Consider the following 27,953-nt stretch of genomic DNA (forward strand, 5'->3'; position numbering starts at 1 on the left):
AAAAAAATAAATTTTAATTGTTGTTGTATTTGTTACCAATTTTTTTCAAAACCGATTTATCTCGCAAACCGTTCATTTTTTCGAAATAAATAAAGAGTACCATTTTTAAAGAAAAACCTTCAGAGTATCTAATAATAATATTTTCAGTTTGATAAAATTACTTCTGTCAAAATTTTGAGAAAAATTGTGATAGGGCCAGTCCGTTTCTGGACACCTGATAATAGCAAAAAGTTGATTTTAGCATCAAATCGTAGAGCTCCATGTGTAATACAACGTACGAAAATTTTATTAAAATATACAGGGTGGTTTCAAAGTTATAACCCTAAACGTTAATTTCTAGGTACCCCTTTGACCCCCCATAACTCCGTTAGGGGGCACATTAGGAAAAAAATTATAGGAAGGACTAGTTTTATTTTGACCTCCCCTATACACTCCCGAGAGATTAGGAGGTACTTACCGGACACCCTGTATATATCATATATTTTTATTTTATATTTACAACATTCAACAGTACAAGGACCAATTACACAATGAAAACTACAAAGCATTATAATAACAAACGAAATATAAGAAATAAAATAAAGCCTACAAACTAACAAAGTTATAAATGTTAAATGTTAAATATTAAATACAGCTATATTTTGCTATATTTTTGAAATTGTACAAATATGTCTACTCTTCTCTCTGCAGATGGTTATAGACGTTACGCCTAAAATGTAAAGAGGAAAACTTGAAAATATTGGCTCTAAGGGTACGAATAAATAGCTTAAGGTGCAGTAGTAATAATTATGAAGGCATAGGGGGCGTTAATAAAATTATAATTTATTAGAAATTGTGACAAACGCTCTTATATTTTTTAATTTTAGATTTGAGATGCGTAGAAATCGATTAAGCTATTAAACGTTTTCTTACAAAAAAAATGCCTGATTCGATTTTGTCATTTTTCACAGTTTTTCAAACACAGTAAAGGTAGATTCCCTTCAAGTGTACTACATATTAAAAAAAAATTGAATCGGTAAATGTAGCATAATAGCCCAGTCATTATAGACATGAAATAGCGTGTTTCGGGAAAAAAATACTATTAGAAGTTTTTTTGCGGAATATTGTTCACAAACCTCTTTTAAACAAAATATGAAAAAATCAACTCGAGACTAGTTGGGAAACTTTGTTAAAACAATGGTCAAAGTTATGGAAAAGTGTTTTTTTTGACTGTTTATACAAAAAAGGTAGATATTAAATAAGCCTATAAAATGAGACAAGTCCGATTAAATTCCGATAATTTGTTTATGCCCAAGAGCTCAAAAATGGTCGAAAATGGCCGTTTTTTTCAATTGCTAGTATTTAATGCAATTTTCATCGCAGACACTTGTAATTCAGGATTTTTGAGCCTTTTTATACCCTTAATAAGTGGTAAAAATTTCAGCCCGAAAGCTTCATTGGTTTGGCGTTGGCGGAATTTGTTATCTAAGAAGATGCTATTTTCAATTCATTTTTCCAAAGCTCACAGGCGTTGTAAAGTTTCGATCATTAGTTGTTTTTGTACCTAAATAGTTGTATTAACATATGCATTTACTGATAATTAAATTTTTCAAATTTAATTTGTTTAAAAATGACTTTGAAAAAATGTTAAGCCCTGTGGCACTCCAAATATAGCCTGAATTTCGACAGACCTGAAACCGTGATACTCCACAAATTGTCTTTTGTTACTTAGTTAAATAATTATGGAAAAAAGTTAACAGTGAAGAAAACATACTACAATGTTGAAGTGTATTCAGTAAAAATATCAACTTGTACCTTGCCATCCTAATTTTCATGTAAGAATTGCATATGCGTATGTTCCACCATAAATTACAATAAGGAAATAGGAAGACAATGTTCATGCGACCTTAAGAAAGCTCGCTGCGATGCGATAAATTTAGATATGACCCCGTGACGGTGCAAGAAAGCCTCACGGTGCGTGCCAAACGGGTCAATATCACCCCAGGGCGTCATCGGCTTAAACACGGCGTACATCTTGATGACCAAATCGCTGCTTTACGGTGCTGCGGCGAGATGTTCAATTCGAAGCCCACTTCATTTGAAACGCATCCGATTGGGATCCTCTCGTGGCGGCGGTTGAGTTTTATTGCTGATGGAAGCCGCAGATAGCGGCTAATGTGATGTTTAGGGGACGTTTCGAAAGGAGAATAGTCTATATAGTCTAGTTATAGGCGCTCAGGTAGTTTAATAAAGGAATATGAAAACAGAAGGTGACCAACACACCTTTTTCTGTATTTCATACACAGGGTGTAAGAAGTTTGACTGCCATTACTTCAGCATGAGATAATCATAAATAAACAAAAAAGTTGTATATTATAGGGACGTAAGATTAACAGTTTTCAAAATACAGCGAGTATGCTTAACCTGCTGATGCATACCGCGTCTGCACGCGGCAGACTTGTCCTACGGAATAACAAAAATATAAACAACTATTATTGTGAAACATTTAGTAAATTTCAAGACAATTGTTTTCCAGTTTTTAAATAAATAAAATAAAATGTATCGATTTTGTAGTACGAGGATGGTTTTGTGCTTAAATTTTAGCTCGAATCTTAGTAATTATGAATCTCTGAAAGCATGAACTTTTAATCAAATTATGAATTTGAAAAGTATGTAATTAAAGTACCCAAAGATTCACGTCGTCCAACGTATTAAAAAATAAATTAAGTACTTACCAAAAAGCAAAATTCAGTAATTTTTAAATGCACAAGTACAAAACAAACTATGACAGTCCAATTAATTAAATAAGCCTTTAAATCGAAATTTTGGTCAACGTGACTGAATTTTTGATATGAGTTAGTTTGAGGTAAATTATAACAATAAGTGACAGTAATTTTTTGTTCAACCCCCGGCCAAGGGTGAAAAATGATAAAACAAAGGAGTTTTTCAAGATAACTCAAAAGGAGCAAGGGCCAGAAAAAGTTTCTTATAAAAGTTATAAAGCATACAATTCTACATAAAAATGGCATGTTGACTTTTTCTTGTACTATTAAAATTAACAGAGTTAGGGAGGCTAGAAGTTAAGGGAAGATTTCAGAAATTTAAAAAAATCATAAGCAGAAAAACAAATGAATTTTGTATTTTCTTTTTAATCTACTCTAAAAAATGTAGAGACGCGTATTTTTTTTATCGGCGGAAAAACATATTTACGGGGTGAAATACACCCTCAAAGTTCGCCCCTAAAAACAGTTTTTTCAAAATTTCTGGGGTTCTAATCTATATTTTGAAATGAAACAAAATGGAAATTACTTATGATAAAAAACAAATATTTCACAAGTGAATCCGTGTTTGGGGGTTGCTACCCTTATTTTTTATGTCAGAAAAACTATATTTTTTATTTATAAAAAAATCATATTTACTCAAATAGAATTAAAAATATGATTTATGTAAACAAATTGACAAAATTAAATTGACCTGTTCTGAGGTTTTTGTTAAAATCTCTGTTTAGGGGAGCGAACAACAAATTTGAGATTGTTATAACTTTCTTATTAAAAATTAAAAAATGTATGTATTTCTCTGAAAAGAAAGGTTACATTTTTTAAAGTAGATCGAAAAAAAATTACAAAATTCATTCATTTTTCAATATGTCAATATTTCTTAATTAATCGAACTTTCGTACATCAAGTTGGAGATTTTGATCAACTCAATTGGTTCATGAGTATTGAAATTTAACTTAATGGGCGCCACTGCATCTAATGTGGTCTAAATATAGATATTTTATTGTTAAACATGTCTGAGAGTATATGAAGAGGTACTACCTAGTAAATCAATGGCTATTACCAGTAAAATTATACAGTCATTTTCTCCTCTTCATTAATAACTTTATAACGAACCTGTGAATGATTCTTACATGTAGTTCCCTTACTATTTGCGGAACACGATAGCTAAACTTGAGTACTAGTTGGGAAGTGTTCCTGATATTAATTTCTCCTTAATCCTGTCAACCTCACCTTCCATAATCATCAAACCTGCCGTTGGTAATGATCCCGGCACCCATTGATGATGACCCAACAGGGCATTTCTACCACCTAGGTGCATGGAGCGTTGGTACCGTTTCACTTTCAGAAGCTAATATAATCTAGCCTAGTTTGCGTCTACTGTAGTCGGTATAAATGAAATGCGTATAATTTTATGCTGGTAGAAGAGATCCTGAGCTGGATAAAGTATAGATTATTCTACATAGTTGGTGTATGGTTATCTTTGGGAGATGTCTAAATATACCTGGTTTTCCAGCGATGATGGTTGGTGTTGACTTTGGTGGCGATTGCCTCAGTCAACTGACGAGTAGCATGGTTTCTTTCATTGGGCAGCGAACTTCTGGGAACCCTAGGCAGATTCCTATCGTGAAACGAGATAACCGTGAAGAATATGAAAAATAAGAAGGAAGGTGCTTACTACATGTAGTCTCGAGTTTATTAACGATGCGTTTACTACTGGACTGGAACACAAAGTTCTATACTGGACGCTATTGGCATTGGCTGTTGCTCGCCGAGGTATTCAACAACTTCAACGATGTGTGCTGACTAAGATAAGTTGCTGCTCACTAGATATTTGTACACCAGGAGAAACATATACACTAGAGCCTTTCTACGTGTCGATTGAGACCAAAGTAGGATATTGGAGAAGAATAGAGGTTTTAGCTGCAGTACAGTATGGAGTATGGTCGACATACACGCATGCGCACTGATGCAAATTCTGGTTTATTCCAGAAAATTTTAAGTTAGGCCTCAATTATACTAAGTAAGTAAGTTTGAGTAAGATTGTAATTGAATAGATCTGAAGGAAGTATACTCACTTGAATCAGATCTACAATTGATTAAAATATAAATTCATGTGAGCTGTTAAATAGGAACAAGAAATTTTTTTGTGCTAACAAACACGTTTTAGCAAAATGCATTAATGCATTATGGCAACATGATTTTTTGTTGTCCTTAATATAGCTAATATACCTAAAATATCTTAACAAAGTGCCTACATGATTGCAAAATGTATATTTTGTAAACCTTTAAATAAGATTTCCGCACAATCCTGACAAAATGGACCAAGCAGATAACAGGAACCGCCCCATAACTCTCCATTACGCGATCTGCTTTAAATAGTAAATTATACAACAAGATTTTGTCTCGTAAAGTGTCAGAAACTTTTACAGAAATGAAAATTAATTCGAGTTGCACTTTGTAATGCTTAAAATTATGTCCCGGGGGTGGAATGTGTTACAAGGGAGCGGCTGGAACTTTATAATGCGAAAATGTTCACTCATTTAAGTTTTTCGTTAACTACAGTTTGCACCGTAATAAATTTATAAAATTTGTTCCGGCTTGCGAGCGCCTTGATTTACATTCGCGCCGGATGAATATTTCATTTCATTTTATGCCTAACTTTATTTGTTTTATAAGCGATTTTGTCACAAGATTATAATTTTCGGGAGAAATGCATTCCTGTACACAGTTTTGAGTTTACCGCTTTACAAAATAAATATACATAACATTAGTTCAAAGTTGTTAAACTAAAACTATGAGATTTAATTTAATTTTAGTAACCGGAAAAATTCCTATGTCCAACAGTTTGACATCGACACTTGTTAACTTTCAGTACAATGAGAAAACAGAATTTAAACCTAGAGTGACGTATATCAAATAAAAGTTCAAAATCTATAGATGAATCTGGTATGCATATTCTGGGAAGACGAGTAACTGCATAGAAAATATCTCAATTGAACTTGTCATAATATAAAAATTTTATCTATTGTCAAATTAAATTATAAATTTTCACAATTGTCAAAACTAAAGTTGGCTTTAGAAGTACCTGGAGACGACCTACAAAAAAACGTAAAATAAAGAATATTTTAATAATTAGTATATAATTGTATGTTAAAAAAAGGACATCCAAGGACTGAAAATTCTGTGAAGGACCTTAAGCAAAAGTAGGACCAGAAAAATCCAGAAAGGATGAAAAACAAAAGTTTATTGATTGGTTACGGCTTGGGTTTTGGAGAATGCAAAATAGAGAGGCAGGCAGCTCCAAGAAATTTAAGTTTGTACAAGAAAGAAATAGTTAAATAAGAAAATTAAACTTACCAGAAAAGTTAAAAGTTTGTTTGTTCTCAAAACCACAAGAAAGAAATTTGACATCAAAAAGAAAATTTCCGTTACCAATTGTAAGCAGTCCAGAGAGGTTTCCAGTGGCCCCATAAATGGTATAAAGGACATCTACGCAGTTTCCAACAAGGAAAAATTCAAATTAGCAAATACCAGGTATCTAAAATAAAAATAAAGTGCACTATAAACAAAACAGATAGCTATAACCTATAAATAATACTTTTCTATGGCATCAAACCTTAGAAAAAGGATGCAGAATAAACTATAGAACTTACCTGAATAAAAATAAATACAAGCAAATCAATCATATGTTTAAAAACTTCACAAAATCCACGAGCTTGAACCAATTTATCATTAGGGACAGCCATGTTTAAATAGAGTTGAATTTTCTGTCAGTAAACAAGAGATTATGCCCTGTAAGATAGGCAAAATGCAATACAAAGAGATGTATTAAAAATTGATAATTTAAATTAATTGCTAATGAAGTAAAATTTTTCTTTAATTAAAAAAAACAATCCTTGTATTGTATTTAATTGTATTAGATTAGACAAGATAACAAAATTAATAAAATACAAGTTGCAAATTTTAAGGCAACCCACAAAATTTTTGGAATAAAGATTGTATTAAAGTTTAATTTTTATTTTTTTTTTTTGGCAAAAATATTATTATTACACAACAATTTTGACAAAATTATATTTCACTACAATATATTACTTACTTACTTTTTGATATTTACATATTTTTTCATTTCAATCTCTAAGGGTAGTAATAAAAGTTATTTAATTTGCTATTATTTAATTTTTTTAACATGTTCATACATAATTCAGTTCTTTTCATATTTTTTTTATTAAATAATGTTTACAAAAATGTTATTGGAGCAAAGAAAAAAATGTAGGGCAATAATAATATGCCTGTATTATTTTCTAATTTAAAATTCTTGTACAATCCATGAAAATGAACATTTTTTATAAAAAAATACACAGACGTCTCTGTCTACTGAAGAAGGATAGAAAAGTTACAATTTAAAAAAACACAGTACGCTTTGTTTTATCGAAAATGTTATTAAAAGAAAATATTCAAGATTAAAATCAGCCTTATGTAGGAAAAATATTTACATTTACAACTTATTCAAATTTTTCCAGATAATTGGACTTACTTTTATTAATTTTTGCAAATATGTTATTGAATAGGCGTGGACTCTATGAATGCGCAAAAAATATAGAAAATAATAGTTGGAAATGGCTTACCACTATTGTAGTTTTTCTTCTTATTAAAGGACCCTACTGGGTGTCTTGAATTTGAAAACAGATTCTCTATAGGCACATGGAATGCAGTATGTAAAAAAGTCTTACCAATACACTAACGCAAAAAAAATCATCAAAAAATGCTAGAAACTTTTATATTTGACCTCTTTGTACCTACCATGTTATTGAAAGAATGGAGTAAATATTTTTTTTTATACAGAGTGTTAATGAACTTATGTCAAAAATTTCAAGCGGTGTGGTTTATGTCAAAAAAAGCTAATTAAAAATGTGTTTAAAACTGTTTTGGAACTGCTGAAATACATGCATATTATCGCGGCGAGTACTTACAAGAAATTCTGTATCACTTTTTACCAAGTTTGTAGGTTTCTTATGAAGCCAGACTGTATTCGAAAGTCAGTTTGTAATACATTGTTGTAGTGTGCTGTTTTTCGTACATTTAATAGCCTCATTTCCAAGTTTTCTTGTAATACGTTTCGAGAGGACGTGACAATGTTACAACGCGTGCGAGCGAATTGGATACGTCGCGCTGAAGCTTGTGTGCAAGCAAATGGTGGGTACATGGAACATCTTCTATGTAAATCAGCTGTTCTCAAAAGGTGGCTCCTTGCAACGTTGAGGTAAGTCAGATTTTAAAATTACATTATACTCATCACAAATTCGTATGTTTACCTCATTTTGACACAACGGACATGTGGCAAAAATATTTGACATAAGTTCACTAACACCCTGTATAAGTTAAATATAAGTTATTAGATTGTATGCACGTAGCGGATAACATATTCAAGTAGTTTTTTACTTTATGAATCTTCCACCAAAATAATTCACACTCGGAAATAACACCTCGAGAAGCGAACTCGTAAAAGCGCCGTCCCCTTCTGTCCTGATAAATATTGCAGCTCCGGTGGCAGTATAAGGTAATTTTTTCGAATTCCCGACGACAGTCGTCACAAACAGTGTTTATGGTCACTGCCCTGCAATATCAATAACACCGGGAATGAATGCCTTCTCGATTTGATTTCGTCGTTTTTATCGCCCGCCGCCGGAGGCCGGATCGGACCTCCTTCCTAGGGAAATCAATTCGGAAAAGCGGAAAATGTATATTTCATTCGCGATGGAGACTAAATGTGGCGTAATCAAGTTATAACGTCCAGATTTCGGACCCATATGGCACGGTTATCCTTCTGTGTTGATATAGGGGCAATGGAGAGTGGTTTAAATTTTCGATTCTTACTCTTACAAATTCAGTTTTGTAAAGAAAAATTAAAAAGGGCAAATCGAAAATGATTTAGAAATACACTTTTGCACTGCACTGGAAATTGGTCCCTTGCAAAACCTGACCTTTCGCAAGGCAAAGCATGCAGTCGACGACCGGCACGACGGCAAAGTGTAATAAAAATGAACCGACAAAATTTAAAGAATTTCTTTCCCAAGCAAAGAAATACAACCTATTTTATATCAGCAAATGAAACTGTTTTTGCAGCTTTTGTTATTATTAATTCTAGATATTCTTGAATCTGACGTTAAACAAGCCATTCCACAACTGAAAAACAAAATTTTCCTTGATTACTATGGTTTAAGTAGTTGCATAATAAAAACATCATTAAATTTTCTTGTGGCCCGATTGACACTGCTATTTACTAAATGTATTGAAGAGAGTACATGGGCTGATTGTTTAAAAATAACAAAAGTTCTTCATGTGTACAAAAAAAGAAACATTGACTCATTAGATAATTTTCGTCCTATAGCTATAGTTCCGATTTTTTAAAAATATTTGAAGTTCTTATAAAAGAAAAGCTACTTGCTTATTTAGCAATTAAATCTATATTGTCACCTTTACAATTTCCTTTCAGAAAGAGCTTTTCTACCATCAATTATAATAATGCTGTTACTTATGCTTCTTCTTGTGATCTTTCGAAGGCCTTTGATTGCGTTAATGTCGATATTTTACTTGTAAAACTTGGATATTACGGCATTCGTAGTAATGAATAACAACTTTTTCCATCTTATTTAACAGGCAGGCAGCAATATGTCAGTAATAAAGGGCATATAATCTACCTTACTTCCTATATATCATGGTGTACCTCAGGGGTCAGTACTAGGTCCTGTGTTTTTCCTGATATACATCAACGACTTACCGGTCAATATTCCTAATAGTACATATATCCGCTTTGCGAATGACACAACACTGTTGTCTCGCTAATAGAAATATGAGTTCGGGTAGTTTGATTGCGGTGGAAAATTGGTTTTCAGTGAATGTTGAAAAAACTCCACCATCCAAACTCCATCCAAAACTCAACACCTAACATTTACTTCTAGTAAAATCCAATCCAAATCCGATGTAAATTTTCTAATCTAAACTGGACAGCACATATTGATAGCCTATGTTCAAAACTATCCACAAAAATATTCCTGCTAAGACAGCTGCGACCTTCACTTGATTACAGTGTAATGAGAATGGTGTATTACATTAGTTCATGGTCATTTGACATATTGCATTGCACTATGGAGTAATTCTAGTAATGCCAAAAATTAGGATTTTACCACTTTCATGACTTTTTATATATGAATCCTTACTTTTTATTCATAAAAATGTTGGAAATTTGGTCAAACATTGCAATGTATACCAACACTATACTAGGCATGCTGAGAATATTGTTATTCCATTTTCTCGTATTGACATTACAAGAAATAATAAACTACAAATTTGACTTATAACAACCTTGTTAATCACTTTAAATACATTAAAATCAAACAAATGTCTTGTAAAATCTTTCAAAAGTTGGTTAAAAATTTCTTATTGTCTCACTGTTTTTTATCTATTAACGCTTTTAATTCATATATGTGTACTAGTACTGCTATAAGTACCTGACTTTATTACTGAAAATGTACTTATGTATGTAAGTGGTCAATAAACTTCTATTCTATTCTATTCTAATTAATAAAATTAATTTGTGGTTTTAATTAATAAAATAATTTGACATAAGTACCTGATGTTACAACAACTGTTCAAAATTTTGTCCAGATTAAAACGATATCCATCAACTCCGAGGTTGCTATACATGTAAGCCATTTTTGCCACTTGAAAAACTAATGTAAACACTATCGCAGCAACGATAATACTAAAATCGAATTTCAGTATTCGAAATTGCCTGGGACCGTGAGGGCGAATGAATGCTAGAAACTACAGTAGTTCTGCGATGTAAAGGTTGAAAATACTACAGCTTCAATAATTATTTTCTATAACTATAGGAATTTTGCAAAAACATTTTTTTACGACATTGACTCCATTTTGTGATAAGTTGTGAATCACCCTATTTACCTGAATATAATAGGTCAGATATGTCAGGTTAGGTAAGTCAGACTAAGGAAAAATATATCGGGACATTTTAAATATAAAATTGGACTACTTATCTCTATTACTGTGTGTCTCTAAACCTTTTAAGTCTGTTTTTAATAATCTAAGGGAGAATCTGCTGATGTTATGGCAACTCTATGTATAAGACGTTGAAGAGCACGAACCAAGAGACGTCTAAAGCTGAGTTACCGTATCAGATGAGAATATTTATAACTTTTTTCTCAATCGTCAGATCCTGTATATTTCAATAATGTATTTGTTATTATTCAATACAACCAAAAAAAATTCGAATAACATTTACCTGGGATCAATAAAGTAACATTTTTACATATCGAGATGTCGAATAAGTTCTCACTGTTTTTTTTTGTGAAAATTAATATTTTATTTAAAAAAAATAGTGAAAAACATGTCATTGAAAGTATTGCCCGTCGCTAGCCACTAGTTTTTCCCATCATTCTGACAGCATTTTAATTTCACATCGGGAAAACGACACGTCTTTCGCAGCATTGTCATGCTGCAAAATCTTTTTGTCGTGTCTCTGCTTGTACAGCGGTCGTTTTTCCTTCGATGCTAAGCTCGAACGCATCAACTGTAGTCGCTATATAGCGATCTTCTGTGATGTCCCTATGATCTTTAAATATAGATGTGATGCATACTTGCGTGTGGTGGCAAAATATATTTTTTAATGAAACATTTAACATATTCTGCGTTTGATGGCATAATTTGATTGAGGTGTTAACATATTATATGAGATAATTTTCATACGTGAATAATTCAAACAAATTAAATAAAACACGCCACATTTAATTATATCTGCAACTGTATTTTCTGTTCTGTCACCAAATTAATTGCAGACATAATCATAGTCGGAGCCATATTTACGTAACCAAACTGAAAAATGGAACATTTGTCGTAGTGAGAGCAAGAGTCAAATCAAATAGAGTATTCTACGAAATTTCTCTGACTTCTGTTATATTAATTTTAGTTGATGAGTTAAACAAGATGTAATAGTAATAAATCAACTACAAGAGTTGAAGTAAAATATAGTGAAGAAGAGAAATATTGTAGAGAGATCAGAGGGAGATGTTTATGCGATGACTTTTCCCCAGAAAGTTTTGTTTTAATAAGCAATGTTACTGTTACTTGCAGAACATGTTTTGAATATACAAGTAAAAAACACATAAAATATCCTAATCATTGTAGGCAATTCATTGTTTCTGTTTTATATGTAGTTTTGTACATTCTAGTCTTAACATTTCTATACTCATTTATTCCAACTTGTTCTAGAAAAAAAGAACAGGAATAATTTTCCCAATTTTGCCTTGAAAGAAGGGTGAATGAGAAAGTAAAATGCCTTACACTAATTACGCCAAGAACAACAAACGACGTAGTGCAGACATAAACAGGGTCTTCCTAATTGATCGATTTGTAGGTTGGTGGTAAAACGCCATGGTAAGTAATAGGCCTAATTGGTGTTTTCTTGTTTCTTGCTTTCAACGGTAGGCCTGACTTTAGCACGGGTGGTTGAAAAAAAATAATAATAATAAACCAACCGAAATGAAAAATTTGCATTTTTATTGTGGAACAACAAATACATTCATTAATTCAGTTTTCAAGAAAAATAATATGAATAAGTTCAATGAAGAAGTTTTTCTGAAATAGAAAAAATTGTTTGCTATATTTATTATGATTTTGAACAATTATCATAAGTTTCAACCTACATAACAAAAGTAAAGATCGTATATGAAGAGATCACCAAAGAATAATAGTGAATGATGGGTAACGTGATGTACGGATATAAAAGACTTGTTTTTGTAATATTAGTGGAACTTACCGCGCAGTACAGTATTTTGTAAATCCATTTTATAACTTCATGAAGTTACTTGTCGAATTACTTTAGACCAAAAGGTTTCAATCAGCTAATGGCTCTAACATCTCAGAATGTCGATTTAAAAAAATTATTTACTCAAATATTTCTGAAAGTACGTACACTGATGAAGGTTGAAACCATGTTTAAACAATATTTCACAATTAACAGGTTAGGATAGATTTTATAAAACAGAGATAATAATTGTTTTGAAATTAGTTTCACTTACAATTAGTAACGTATGCAAATCACGCAAAATAATATTAATTCTTTAGAAAGACTTGATAGAGTCTTTAATGTTCGACGTTTCGTCCACATTGATATTAAAAAAATGTAGAATAACAAATTGTAAAGTGATACCAAAGGATTTTTTTTTTGTTTACAATAGTATTTTCCGTTGTAGTTTCGCCCTCTGCCACTCCTTTGCTTTTACACAGTTGGCTTAAAAAGGTAACTGTTAACACTGATGAAGCGCGCTCCATACAACCGAATTTGGTATCTGACTGGCGGCGTATAAAAAAATATGATGAAGTATAAATGCAAGTTGTAGCGAAATTTTTAATTCCATTACCTTGTAATTAAATTACAGCCACACAAAAAAAAATGTTTTTCGAATCTGGGGGTAAGAGTATGTCTACTACTACATGTCTTCGCTGAATCCGAATCCGTGATTCATTTAACCCCATCGCGTCAGATTTTACCAATAACCCCATATAACCTCATAACCCAAGCTGATAAGTCTTATTACACATCACGATCCTATAAAGGGAACTGTGTACCCACAATAACCCTATAATCCTATACATTCAACCTCAAACCTCCTAACCCCATGACAGTATAATCGTTTAACCCCATAATCGATAGCATCAATAACCGCGTTACTTAGGTAGTAGTTTGACTTGATCTCTCATCGCGTGATATATCAAGGCTCTATAAATAGAATATATTTACCTAACCCCATAACCCCATAACCCCATAACTCCAATAACCACATTACGCAGTAGTTCGCTTGTTTGATGCAAGGAACATAGTCTATATCGTTATTGGTTCCCAGTTTCATCAACTCCAGTAGATTCTTCGCCAATTTTAAAAATATGCCAAATGAAGCTTTATTTCAAGTATGCTAACCCAAGTCCCTGAACCATGGCTTTCATGCCGTCATGGCAAACGCAAAATAGGGCTTCCGGATAATGAGCACTATTGTATATGTATATCACTCATTTCCACCAACTACTGATGTATGTGTTTAGTAAAGACAAAGATCCTATAGATTTTGATCAATACGGTTACAATTTTTGCAATACCTGAACGCAACAACAAATCCAGTAAAACTTTTGAAACACAAGCTAACGTTAGTCAACTTGAACTGATCTAATTTTTTCCATTGCATTCACTGACAAACTGGGAGACTTCTATGTACAAGTGCAACTCATCAGTCTTTGGACATGGTTACTCACAGACCTTCCCAGACAAATCTAGAATAGTAATATTCAAGGTAATATCTAATATACAAGTGTCTACATCTAATTTTAATATAGTGGCAATATAATAGAGCCTCTACACAATTTAAGGTTCAAAAAAGCCAACCTTCTGGATGTGTGACCGTCCAGGAAATGTTCGCGATGCTCGTCCATCTTCTAGTGGCCTGTATATCAGGGTATTCACAGAAGCTATACAAATTTAGATGAGGTTTTTATAAAAAAACATACCATCCCTCGAAGGGGATGTAAAACCGTTGGCCCCTAATCTAAGCAATGTAAGGTAAGTAAATAAAAGATCCCTACCCTAAGACAAGGTTGGGGGTTGCTCGTCTCCTGCCATCGGTGTTTAACCATAGTAGCAGAAATAGGCTGAAGTACAAAAAAAGGGCCAACCAAAGCACTGTGTTACCAGAGTTTTTATGTACTTCTTCGCTTTCTGAACGTAAAAATGTTGATCGCCACTTAAAGTTACATCCTGTATGTCTCGATGAAACCTATTTTTGTTCACGTTGATGAATATTTGAGTGGACAAGCCGACGTTCCATCCGAAGATGAATCCTCTGCGATTTTCCATTCACCTACCGGGCTACCACGGCCCAATTCGGCTAACCGATGTTAAAAAGCCCCCATACATCTCTCCTCTGCCTCTCTGGAGACGGCGAGGTGGGAACTAGTTCCAGCGCGGCCTCTCGCGGGCGCTATGACTCTTCCAGGCCGTGGCGGCGGCGTCCCTGGCCATGTTTACGGACCCGATCTCATCCCGCCCCGCTTAATGCAACATTACGATACAATGGGAGCGGCGCGCGTAAATCCACCGCCGCCAGGATGTATATTCTAACGGGTCCGATGTTAATGGTTTCGATTCTCTCCTATGTTTCTTTATCTGCAAGGGAGTGAATAAGTGATGATTTCGGTTCGTTTGGTTAAATGGGGACGCTTCCCAATTGAAAATAAATAAGGACGAAGATGCTTTCCGCTATTTATTCCTTTTTTGCCGAGGTGGTGTTTAATTTAATGAGCGTTTGCCCGGTAACGTGCAGCGTTTGTTTTATAAAGCTGTTGTTTTACCTAACTCCGTAAACTGGATACAAATAGATTCGCGAACTTTACCACAAAGTCCACTTTCTGCATAATTGTGAATTATATTTAAACGAATCCAAAGATCTCTAGATAGTTGTAAGAACTAATAACTTTTATTATACAATCACATTAAAATTAAATAATAAAATAATTTGGCAGACCTGATGTTACAACTGTTCAAAATTTAGTCCACCGACGTGTAAACACATTTATGTCCGTATTACTCAGTTTCTAAGAACTACCACAAATGCTGTCTTGTTTCACCATAATACAAATAATGCTTCACCATGATACTCCGAGTTGCTATACACGCAAGCCATTTTTGACACTAACTACTAAAAAACTATTGTAAACACTATGGCAACGACGATTGTAAAATCGGATTTCAGTATTCGAAGTCGCTGAGGCCACGTGGCTCTCCACGCGTATTAGAGATGCTGCTAGACACTACTAGATACTACAACTTCAATCATTTTTTCTCGGAAACTATAAAAATTTTACAAAAAATTTTTTACGATATTGTGATACCACCCAGTATTTATTTATTATTACTTAAAACAAGAAAATGATCGCATTTAACACACGGGAAGATAAACCTTGCTTTTATATTTAAATTTGTTAATTTTTCTTGGGTTCAAATGGCTTTTAAAGACGACTATTTTTGGGTATTAGATTTACCAGTTAATTTTATTCACGTGAGTAAACATATTCTTTACCCAAACGGCTATGTATCCAACCAAACAACTAGCTAACCGTACTTACTTTTTAATTTCAATTTAACTCGATAACGAGCGATCATCCTGGGCGTTTTGCACCACGTAAAAGGACGTTATCACCATCGCCATCCTTTTAACGATCCCTCTTTATCGAGCTGCGTAAGATTAATATTCAGGCCGTAAACATTTTTCATTAGCTAATTGGGTGTTTCCCGGTATCGTAAAAGTCATTTTAGGAGCAAAATAGCGTGTCAATGTGGGAACTATCGACTTTGGGTCCATATCGTGCACGATATAACAACAATATAAGCTACAGTTCAACAATTGGTTCCCAGTTTATACGTTACATTTCAGTGTAAAAATTTTACATACAGATTTTTAAAAGAGGACATCATTTATCGTCAGTAAAAATGATGTTTCTGAAGACGGTATAATAAAATGACATGTTACAAATATGTTTTTTCCTCGACCGACTCAAAGAATATTTGGTGTTAAAAAAATAGTAGCCTGTAATATTTTTGAATGCTAATCTTTTGCTTTTTATAATAGGACTAACTTCCGACTCCCAGTATAAACATTTTCAGGATACTGTGTTAAAATTTAAATATTATAGCATGCCATTGAAAAAAAAAACATTTTTTTATCACTTTTTAAATACAAGTGATGTCTTGATGGATATTATTAAGTGTATACACTGCGAAGAAATTTTGAAAGCCTTTTTTATAATCATTAATCATTACACATTGCTAATTTATGTAAAAATTGTAAAAGAAAACCAAAAAAATAGAGATTATTTTGTTTCATAATAAGATTTGTACTTTAGATACGACAAAAAATATTATTTCCAGTAGATTACCATAATATTTAAGAATAATGTAATCAGTATACCTACCTCATATCTACACCACTGATTCGAGTTCAAACTTATTTTTTTTACACTGAATATAATTTTGTTCATATATGCACACGTATCAAAATTTTTTTTGTTGAGGAGATACCTATTTAAAAACATTTTTTCAAAACTGTAACATCCTGTATTTCAAAAGAGAACTTCGAGAGTAGATATTTGCAAGAAAAATTAATTATTCTTTAGTTCGAATGAGGAAAACTCTTTATTTTTGACCCGCTATTGTTTTACACACTGTACGTATTAAATAAAACATTAGATAATAATAAGAGAAATATAATTTTATTAGCAATAATTATTTCTAGTGGAATTTACAACATTTCGATGTTTTTTAGTCTTTAATGATTAAAATAGGTTCTCGTGCAGCCTTATCTGGAAAAATTGCAAGCTAGCAACATTGCAATTACACTCATGAGATTACCCATGTTCTTTTACTCCTGGACACCAAGGACATTATTCAGGCAATCTGTATAAAAGTTACCATGGAAACATATTATTTGAATAAAATTTTTTCAAATATTCATTAATTTTTTTTCAGAAGGTATCATTTGACTCATGTCTCCATTTAATGTTTTGTTGAATAAAAAATGAATGTCACAATGTTGGTCTAGTCTTCGTTGAAAAACATTTTCTTAACTTTTCAGAATTGTTAAAAAAAATTATCTGTGGTCCACGCAATACTCCCCGAACCACAATTTATTTTAAAAAGAAAAAATGCTATTAGTTTTAAATAGAAAAATGTGAGTGTCGTCAATTTCAAAACAAATTGCAATAATTTTATAAAATATTTAAAGTTTTGGCGAAGGCGCCAGTGTTATGGTAAAATTAAGTTCATTTCCAAGAATTCTTATGAAACAGTTATTTTATGCCCCGAAATTTTTTCTTGAATTCCACCTAATTTCATAAATTGATTAGCTCCACGGGATGTGCGTTTTATAGCTATATTATGCACATTAATTACTATCATAAAGTGTATCACTTGCGTGCCCCATATATGTATATTACTTTTCACGTGGCTATTTTTATCGCCAAGGCGTTTAATGAAATTACTTCTGAAGTGGCCATATTAAGAACTCTTGAATGAACGTGACGAGAAGGAGAATTACCGCAAAATTCCCGAAAATGTATCTTGTTGCAACAATTTTCATACACAATTTTTTTAACGTAATCGAAAATAAAACAATTCTTGATTAGTATACTGCAATATAATACTATTGTGTTTAATTGCATTTTTAACTATTAATGCTTTATTTTTATATTATTTACTAAATAGCTTTTAAGCATATTTTTGTTTTATTGTACTTTTATTCATTGTTGTTTTTTACTCTTTTAATGTTTCTCCTGTAATTTTGTTTTCTCTTTACCTTCCTGTTCTGTAGTTGGGCTTTACACTTGTAGGACGATGTATCAATAAATAAATAAATAAGTTTTGAAAGACCATCTGAAGAAATAAAATGACTATTACAAACGTCTCGACATAGTTGGTGCAGTCATATATTGTATAATTACAATTTAAGCTTGGTTTAAGAACTAGTGTCAATATATACATTTTTTTTTAATACTGGAAATATTTCAGAATACTCTTATGAAGTCACTGATATTGCCTATTTATTTCCTAATGTTTGTAATAAAAAAATTTAAAAATGTATCCCAATATATTTATCAATGTTTATAAGAGATATGAATTCAAGTTAATATAATCAACATAATTTTTGTTAGTGTAAGTGTTTAGTCTTAAAAAAATTAACCTTCTTTAAACAATTTTACGAGAACACTGGTATAGTTTATATAGTTGATTTATTTGGAAACTTATAAAAAAATTGGAACACTTTAATAAAGCCATTTTTGTGTTTCTATTCGAATATGGAATAAGATTGTTATTGCCACGTTTTATCTTTCAGTAACCATAATCAGCTTTACAAACTCAGTAATTTTTCACGCTATTGTATTCTTTCTTTTCTTACAACAATGATGTACAATATGTTACCGTTTATTGATATTTCAGAGTGGAAAATTCATTTTCCTTTGAAGATATTGGTAGTATCGATCATATCAAATTAAAGATCTTTTCATCATATACTCGACTGCATTACAAACTTTGATGTGTTAAAGAAAAAATGTGGAAGGAAAAATATTTTCTTTAATGGTTATTTTGTTACATGTAAATCGAAAAAATATCTACAAACTGATATCCTTATTGTTACCATTACAATTATACTAGACACTTTCTTAAGGAGCTTTAAATGACGGATTCTTCAAATTGCGATAGACAATTTTCTGACTTAATAGTCTCATTTCAAAATTATGCCCACCTATTTTTGACACTTTCACGTTGATTTAGTTACAATTTTATTGTATTAAGGTCAAAATGTTTAATATATTGTCTTGACAGTCTGTAAATTAACCCAAAGTAATCAGATAAAAAAAATACCAGAAAACTTATATTTTACACAAATGAAAAAAATTTTGCCTTTGGATACTTCCACCTTTAAAAAAACAACTTTCTTATCATTCGATTAACTTAATTGACATCTTTTTGCCCAGTGCATGTGATTTCGTTAACAAATTTAAACAAAACGGGTAGCTTTACTCTATGGCGACTTTAATAAAATAAATTTTAACTGAAGTCACAGAAAAATGTTCAAAATATGATTGTATGGTATTAAAATTCAAAAACTTTGGGTAAAATGACCGGAACTTTTTTCTGTATTTTTTTTCACTTTTTAATACCAATGTACCTATCTGTTCTCTCTTATAATGAATTTTTTCAACATTCCAAATACTACATTATTTAGATATTTTGTATACCTCCACATTATCAATGAAAATTATTGGTACGTTGGGGTACTAACAAACGAATGTGATTCTGACTTCTGACCCTTCACCTACCCTCACCCGGCCGACTCTCTTTTGTTTTCCGTGAAGCAAGACCCATGAATAATTGATGTATCCTTTTAGGGGAGTTCCTTTTCGATGCGTAAATATCTCCACTTTATTCTCCTTTCGCTGTTTGTTCTCCTGCTTTGTATCCATTTCCTTAAATAATGTTACTTATGACATTTCGTGTATTATATCAATTTGGAAAAACGGTTTTATGGAATTGCTTATGAATTTATAGCCCGCTCTAATGCGAGCGTGAATTCTCCCTTTCTCCCTCTATTTGTACGGACAAAAATATGTCATTTGTTTTAATAGAATCGAAATTGCTCATTGTTTTTCGTATCTACCTAGATAAAACGGTATAGTCGACATATTTAATTTAGCGACGGCAATAATCAGTAGTTGCAAATAACATATTGTCTGTTTTAAAATTTATTTAATTATCATTCCAGATTCTAGACATTCAAATAATTAAAACAGGTTTTTTTTTGGATGAATGAAATAATTATTTTAAAAAGCCAAAATATCGTATGAAAGGCATTTTCCAGCAATTTATAAAAAGTTAAATACCTCTCAAAATAAGCGAAAATAACTATAGAAAACAACAAAAACAAAAAAATATAAATACAAAGTTAAGTTAAACAAAATAACTGCTTCTAATTCTGGATTCGGTGGAATATGAAACGAATTTCGTTGTCAACCTGTACCCGTCAATTTATATTCCACCCGAACACCTGCAGTCGCCCTAGCGAGCAATTAGCGAAATAAATAAATTAAATTAACAAATTAAAAAATATGCTAATGCCGGCGTCGTTGTAAATTTATGTTTAATTACGAGGGGCTATATCGGGGACTGCGGATTATCAGATGGGTGTCCCGCGACGGCGACGCCGCGCCCCCGGTGCCGAGTAATTAGCGACGCTGGCCGTCGCCTGAGGTGTGGCCTGCGTCATCGCGAGCGGACTGGAAGCAGCGGGAGATAGAGCGGGCACCGGAAAGCTTGGCAGGACCGTTTTTTTATAATAAAAAGAATGTTTGTACGAAAATAACCAAGTATCGCTTTGTTTTCGCGTTTTTTTTCCTAACCAAGGAATCAGTCAATGATTGGACAGTTTTATATACATTTGTATATACTATAATAGAAATTACTAAAATTTTGTTACACTGTAATGTAATTCCAGAAAAAAAGGTTAAAAACCACTCATTTAACTTACCATAAACAAGAATATTTATCTAGCAATTGTTTTCCAAAACCAAGTCTTTGGGATATTACAATTATTTTTAAATTTAAACTTTTTATTACCCGCCACTGGAGCGTAAATCGAAATGCTTAGTTGAATTAATAATAAACTAAAAGGAGCACAAAAATGGGAATGAATTGGTATCAGGAAAAATTTAGGCTAACAAAAATTTTTAATATAGTCTTTAATAGATTTACTCTGTTGATAGCTTCGTTTACTCCTTCAAAAATTTTGTGAATATGTCATTCTCGATTAATCTTCTTAAGAAAACCTTTCGTTTAATTAAATTAATATTTCGTTACTGCTTTTATTTTGAGCAAGATTATTAGTCATATTCTTGGACTTGGTATTCAGAGAAACATTACTTTGTATTTCATTTTTTAGTTCACGAAATATTTTGTAGGCAGTTTTATTCTCTAAAGAATATTCCTCTTTCTTTTGCTCTTAGTTTTATTCATCATGGATGGTAATATTTCTATTTCACTCTCGATCATGTTTCTGGTTCTGTGCTGCTTTTTCTACCCATTCTATTTTGTTCCACAAAATAGTTTTGATTTGGTTTGTAAAGAACTTTCTTCCTGATCCGAGAAGAACTCTGCGTCATTTCCATCAAGTTCCATGTGAAAAAATTTTTTCAAAACATTACGTTTCTGGTTTTTGTTCCTGTTCTTGTTTCTCATTGTTGTCACTGCCGTTCTTGGTGTCGGAATACTTGGAAATATTCAATTTTCGTGCCTGAAAACATTCATAGGTATTGAATTTTGGGAATCGAGAAAATTAAACCAACCAAATTCCTATATAACAAAGCTTATACAATGCAAAACATCGCCTTAATGTTAAAAATATTGTCACCAAATGTTGGTTGTGAAAATTCGAAATATTTGTATTATTCAAACTTCGTGGATGAAAACGTACGTAAGTATTGTATTGTTGAAATCGAGAGAGTTGCACGAAACTAAATTTGTACAGGACATAGCTAATACGATGCGAAACATCGCCTTAATGTTAAAAATGTTGTCACCGCCGTTCTTGGTTGTGAAAATTCGAAATATTTCAAAAACCCTTAAATTGGTGTTTACAGGAAACCTATTTATTCTGTTTCGTTGCATTCATTAAATATTCTGCATATTTCTGTCGGTATTTTCTTATTGTTGACGCTCCTAGAATAATTTGTTCACAACAAGAATTTTAAATAATATTTATTTTCATTCCTTGCATAAAAGAAACCAAACCTTCTTGCGGATGAAATGTTCATAAATAAGATTATAAATCCAAGATTTTGTCTTTAGAAAATTCCAAGTGATCATACTCTTCCCAGTGTATTCAATACAAGCCAGAAATTACAAAAAAATTGTTCATTTGTGAAATAGGTGTTGCTTATAGAAACGCCACAGGGTGAGTCGGCCCTGCATTTTGCATACATTACAGCGGAACGGGTCTTATCATATATCGAACGGGTGCGACATGCTCCCCATAAATAATCTTAATTAAGACAGGTAGTGGGATGGTCTGGTGTAAAGTGACCGGTGACATGTTTTATATACGATCGACATTATCCCTTAGAATGACACGTATGCTGTAAAAGTTAACTAGAGAGCGGTTTTACGTTCCGGCTATCGGCACGAAACCCTTTTAGAAGTAAGGTGAAAATTAGCTTTAATTAATTATCGGTTTGCGAGGCAAACGGATGATTTTCTGAAGTGACTGTGCGTTTTTGAAGGCTTTGTAATGTAAAATATAGTATCTTCAGTTCCTTAAACCTATTTTGTACTGTTTTCTAAATCTATGTTATAATAATCTCTACCCTCATTCTACTCGCAAGGATTATCCCAGAAGTACGGGAGAGGGGGCGGCATATTATTATTCAGTAGGCCGCATGTGCGCCCAGGAAAGACTTACATTGGTAATCCCTAATTCAGTGCAGGAATGAGGGAAACCTGGAAAATCTCTTTAATTAGGGGGATGGTCAAACGCCGACCGGTATCAACCTCTCACATAGACCCAAGTCAACGTTTTAGGGTGTCAAATTCCCCTCTACGAATACAGCTGATCTACGGTCTCACAGCGGCGGGGATCGAACCCGCGACAGTGGCATTCATCGATTCAAATACTGACGCCTCTAACTGCTCGGCCACCATACATTCAGTATGTTGTTTTAGGATTCTTTCTCTAAAATGTTAGCCTAAAAAAAGATACAGTGTACTTATAAAATAATTTTAACAAAAATTGTAAAGGCCTTTAAATTTTAACGAAGTTTTTGAACCTTTTTTGAGAGAAGTCAAATGCATTTTTCCGTTTTCCTGCTACGTCACGCGGCTCGAGTTAAGCGCAAGAAATCCCATAAATAAACTTCTCAATTAAGTTTGCCGGGAAGTTTTCAAATGATTTTCCCAAATTTTACAGGTCTTATTTCTTATGATATCTGAACCGTTGGAGTGTGAATCCCGAGGGAATCCCGGTCGACATCAGTTTTTAGTGTTAACAATTCAGCAGTTTTACTTCGTCCTGTCGCACTAAAGTGTAATAAAATTCAATATCGTCCTAGTCGCCCGTACAGGCCTTTTTAACAAGTTTCTGGAGATACAAAACTTTCTTCGGTGTATCTGTCACGTTGCCAGAGACACTGTTGCTACACCAACATTGTTCTCAAGAAGCCAGTCGTTATTTTTTTGAAATATAACGAATCGACCCTTAAAATTATAGACAAATATAATTTCATCGTCAACATTTTGACTTAATTTTCAATACACATACTTATTTATTAATTCTATCAAAGAATATTAATTAAATATACCCATATCTACTAAATATGCTTATATTTAGTTTAATACTAGGTAAGTAAAACAAATATTCTCAATTAAAGAAAATCAAAACCCTTTTCCTAGAGTTATTAAATAAAAATATTATATTTTTCTCTCATAGTATGCAGAAATAAGAATTTTTTGAGACATTGATATTTTTTAATCAAGTTAGATCAGAAGAGGGAGAAATACAATTATTTTCATCTCTAGAGTGAATATAAAAATGTTAAATTTTGATTACCTTAATTCAAATATAGAGTAACTAAATACTAAAATGTTTTTAATTAATTTAATTTCACTGGAACATATTTTGTACAAACTTAAAACATTTTCAAAATCAGTACAAATTTCTGAAAAACAACACCAAAATAAGTTCATTTTAGAAATCGATTAATAATTTCCACAATTCACACTAAATTAAAAGGAATGGAAACTTAGATAGGATGTCCGGAAATGAATAAGCCATGTTCCAAAGACATCAGCCTTGGGTTGTTCCTAGTTGTCAAGTTTCATTTTGTATCTAAAATGTAGAGGTCGTTAGGAATATGTAAATCAGTCATTTGCTTTTCGACATACTTATTTAAGTAAACATTTATTTATTGTAAGCTTGTTATTACATACTCTAAAATGCATCATTCCAGTGTATTATGAACCCCAGTATTTCACTGCAGTTGCCAGTTATGAACAGCTGAATATTTCCTACTATTAATAAAATACTTTTTTTACTCTACTTACAAAAAAGCTTGTAAGTTTCGTTAGAAAACGCACTCGTAATGCTTGTATTTTATCGATACCAAGGAAGATGGGATACCAACATGATGGCAGATTTCTGTTGGATACTAATCAGTGAAACGAATCGAATAGACAGAAGAGAAAGAGAAACCGGCTATATAGGTCATTCGAAGAGAAAAGAGTTCGCTACAAGAGAAGAAAAGTGTAAGAGCAACATCAAAGAAAGCCTGATTCGAATCGGTCGAATTTATTTGGAAGTAATTCATATCCTAGACATTCAATAAAGATTTTTTGGGATTTACGATTTCCATTTTCATAGCGATGTTTGCAAAATTTTTGCGTAATGAGGCTCAACAACTCAAGAACACTTGATCCAATCTAGAAAACCTCTTTCAATAATATGATTTTTTACCATTTTCAGCTATTTTTCTGTTTTTTGTAAAATTGTGGGAAGATACAGCTAATAGACTTCAGACTGGAAATCAGTATATCAAAATACATAAGAAACACACTTGATCAAGGTGAAAAAAAAATTTCTTCAATTTTTTGCGTTCACTAACGTGATTTTTGGCGATTTTTGCAAAATCTGAGAGCTTAAAAGACTTCAGATTTGGATTCATTCATTTTCGGTCAAGTTCAGAAAAATTTTTTCGGTTTTTTTGCGCTCAATAAATTGATTTTCGGGAATTTTTCACTATCTTTTGCCAATTACTCAAAATTTTGGGTGTGTTTGAGCTAAAGGACTGCAGATTCAGATACAGCAGGCCAAAATACCATACACGTACCACTTTTTTTGTGCAACGGTGTTATGCATGTCTAGAATTTCAATATACACATTTTGGTGGTATACAGAGTGTTTTTTAAAACTTACAACTCTTACAAAATTGATGTATGATGTTAATAAATAATGTTAATCCGTTCATAACTTTTCCTCTTTCGGGTAATAATGACTATTTTGTATTTGATAGGGAAGTTTTTGGGCGTCTTGTAGAATTTTCATTAAATGAGCGGTTTGGGTACAAAAAAATATTTTTTAAATGTATACATCATCTTGCCACCCATAATACAATACTTAACAAAGTGCTAGAGGCTCCGATTTTGTAGGTTGACTGTAATTTCAGTTTGATCTTGTTTGTGATAGCATTATTAATGGCCCTGTTATTCTACCCAATAGACTGAATGGGGAATTTTATTCAAAATTTTTGCAAAACCCGAGTTATTTGAAGATGTGCCGTTACTACTCAAAGGTAACATGTGATTTATGCATGAAGATGCTCCACTACATTTCACTGTAAATGTCCGGCAGTATCCGAACCACAGATTCCCTCGTCGATGGATCAGTAGAGGGGATAATGGCCTATACGTTCACCAGACTTAACACCTTGCGACTGTTATCTTTGGGGCACTCTGAAAACAATAGTGCATGATTCCTTATCTAACACTGAAATGAGTTGTGGAGGCGTGTCCAAAATGCCATAAATATTTTAAAAAATAGTCCTTACGAACTGCAAAGGGTGTCCTTTAACTTTCTTCGTCGAATGAACCTTTGTTGTAGAAATAACGGTGATCACTTTGAACAGTTTTTATAATAAGTTATACTAAATTGAATAACCTCAACTTTGTTACTTTTATCTCCAGAATTTTTTATTGTATTTGATTGTTTTTATGAATTATTTTAATAAAATTAGGCACGTTGTAAACAACTCTAATTCGTCGTATGTGTATATCCATATCGAAAAATGAAGTAACATGTGTGGTATAAGGTTTGTTCCAGCAGGGTGTCAGAAATGTTGCAAACACTAGCAAGGGAAAGTTGGTAACATTTTGCAAGTGTTTGTTGTTCCAGCAGTCGTTTGTATTGGTTTCTATCTTGTTGGCGTTTACTTGATTTGCTTGCGAACTTATCAAACATTTCGATATTAACCTAAATTTCCCAATTCCAAACTTCTATTTCTGTGGTTTAAGCAACTTTCTTGAAAAATTTAGTAAAATGAATATTCTGGAAAACAACTTCGAAAGGTACGTCATCGGAAAGTGATTACTATGTAGATACAGACGATAAATAAGAATTACATTAATGAAACTGTAAAGAACTTTAGCGAGACCGGATTATAGAACATTTTAGATTAAGTAAACATATCTCAAATAGAATTACAGAATAAATTATTCTATGTGTCTATTATTTACAATCTGGCAGATACATGGACCGTTCCACCACAAAAATGTTGGAAACTATTGCGTACATGTTCGCAACAATCATGCGCACTGTATTACTGTTAGTAACATGTTGCGAATATCTTGCTGGAACAAACCTATATTTTATCGTAGTAAACACTCATTAAAATTTGGCAGGTACAAAGACTGAAATTACAGTCAACCTACAAAATCAGTGACTACTAGCACTTTGCTAAGTATTGTAGTATGGGTGGCAAGATAATGTAGACATTTAAAAAATGTTTTTTTGTACCCAAACCGCTCATTTAAACAAAATTCTATAAGAGGACCAAAAACTTCCAAATGGTATCACATATCAAATAAAAAAATAGTTGTCACTATTGCCCGAAAGAGGAAAAAGTTATAAATGGATATTATCACCATACATCAATTTTATAGGAGTTGTAAGTTTTTAGAAAAACTCTGTGTAACATAAAAATTTGTAGATTGCAAGCAAAAGTCCATACCCCAAAAAAAACGATTAATACATATTCGAGTTATTTACAAAATGAAAAAAAAAAGAATTACGAACTTTGAGGCCATCTAGCGGCCAAACGAAGCTATTTTGGATATACAGGGTGTTCCAGATAGACCTTCAATTAGACGTTTCTAGAAAACTACGCGTACTGGAATTCTGAAAATGTATGTACGGGGGTTTCTCCTAATGTTCTATCGATTGAAAATATTGGCGTCCCCATGGAACTTCCGGTTCTACCGGAAGTAGACGTCAACTCGCTTATTTCAAATGGAATGTACTATTTTTTATTTAATTTTTGGATTCTACATCGAATTTTAAGGTAAGTTTCATAACCTTACTTTATCCTTAAACTCAATCGTTTTTGAAATATTTTGACTTTTTCAAAATTTTTGAAAAAAACATACCTACACTTAATCGGTTCTATCTCCTTCAATTTCTAAAATAGGAAGCTGAAATTTTAGATGGTCAATACCAAAACGTGTCCAAATGTCTGCAATATTCGGAAGTTGGTGCATGTTACACAGGGCGTCTAAAAAACTCGGACCAATTGTGTCAAATTGAAAGTTTAATAACTCGCTTATTTTAAATAGAACACCCTTTATTTTATAATGCCAGTAGATGCACCTGTTAATTCTCTTTCCATTGGTATAAGCATTCCCTATACCTAAATCCCACCGATTTTGAGATATTTGAACATAAGTACAGAGACGAATATAATCCGACAGTTAGCTGTAGGTTGGCTGTGGAAAAACATTTAAATGTCACCAAGTGTCATTACTTATTTAGCAGATTTGCTGTC

This window comes from Anoplophora glabripennis, unplaced genomic scaffold (genome assembly GCF_000390285.2).
Source record: "Anoplophora glabripennis isolate ALB-LARVAE unplaced genomic scaffold, Agla_2.0 scaffold31, whole genome shotgun sequence".
Taxonomy (NCBI): domain Eukaryota; kingdom Metazoa; phylum Arthropoda; class Insecta; order Coleoptera; family Cerambycidae; genus Anoplophora; species Anoplophora glabripennis.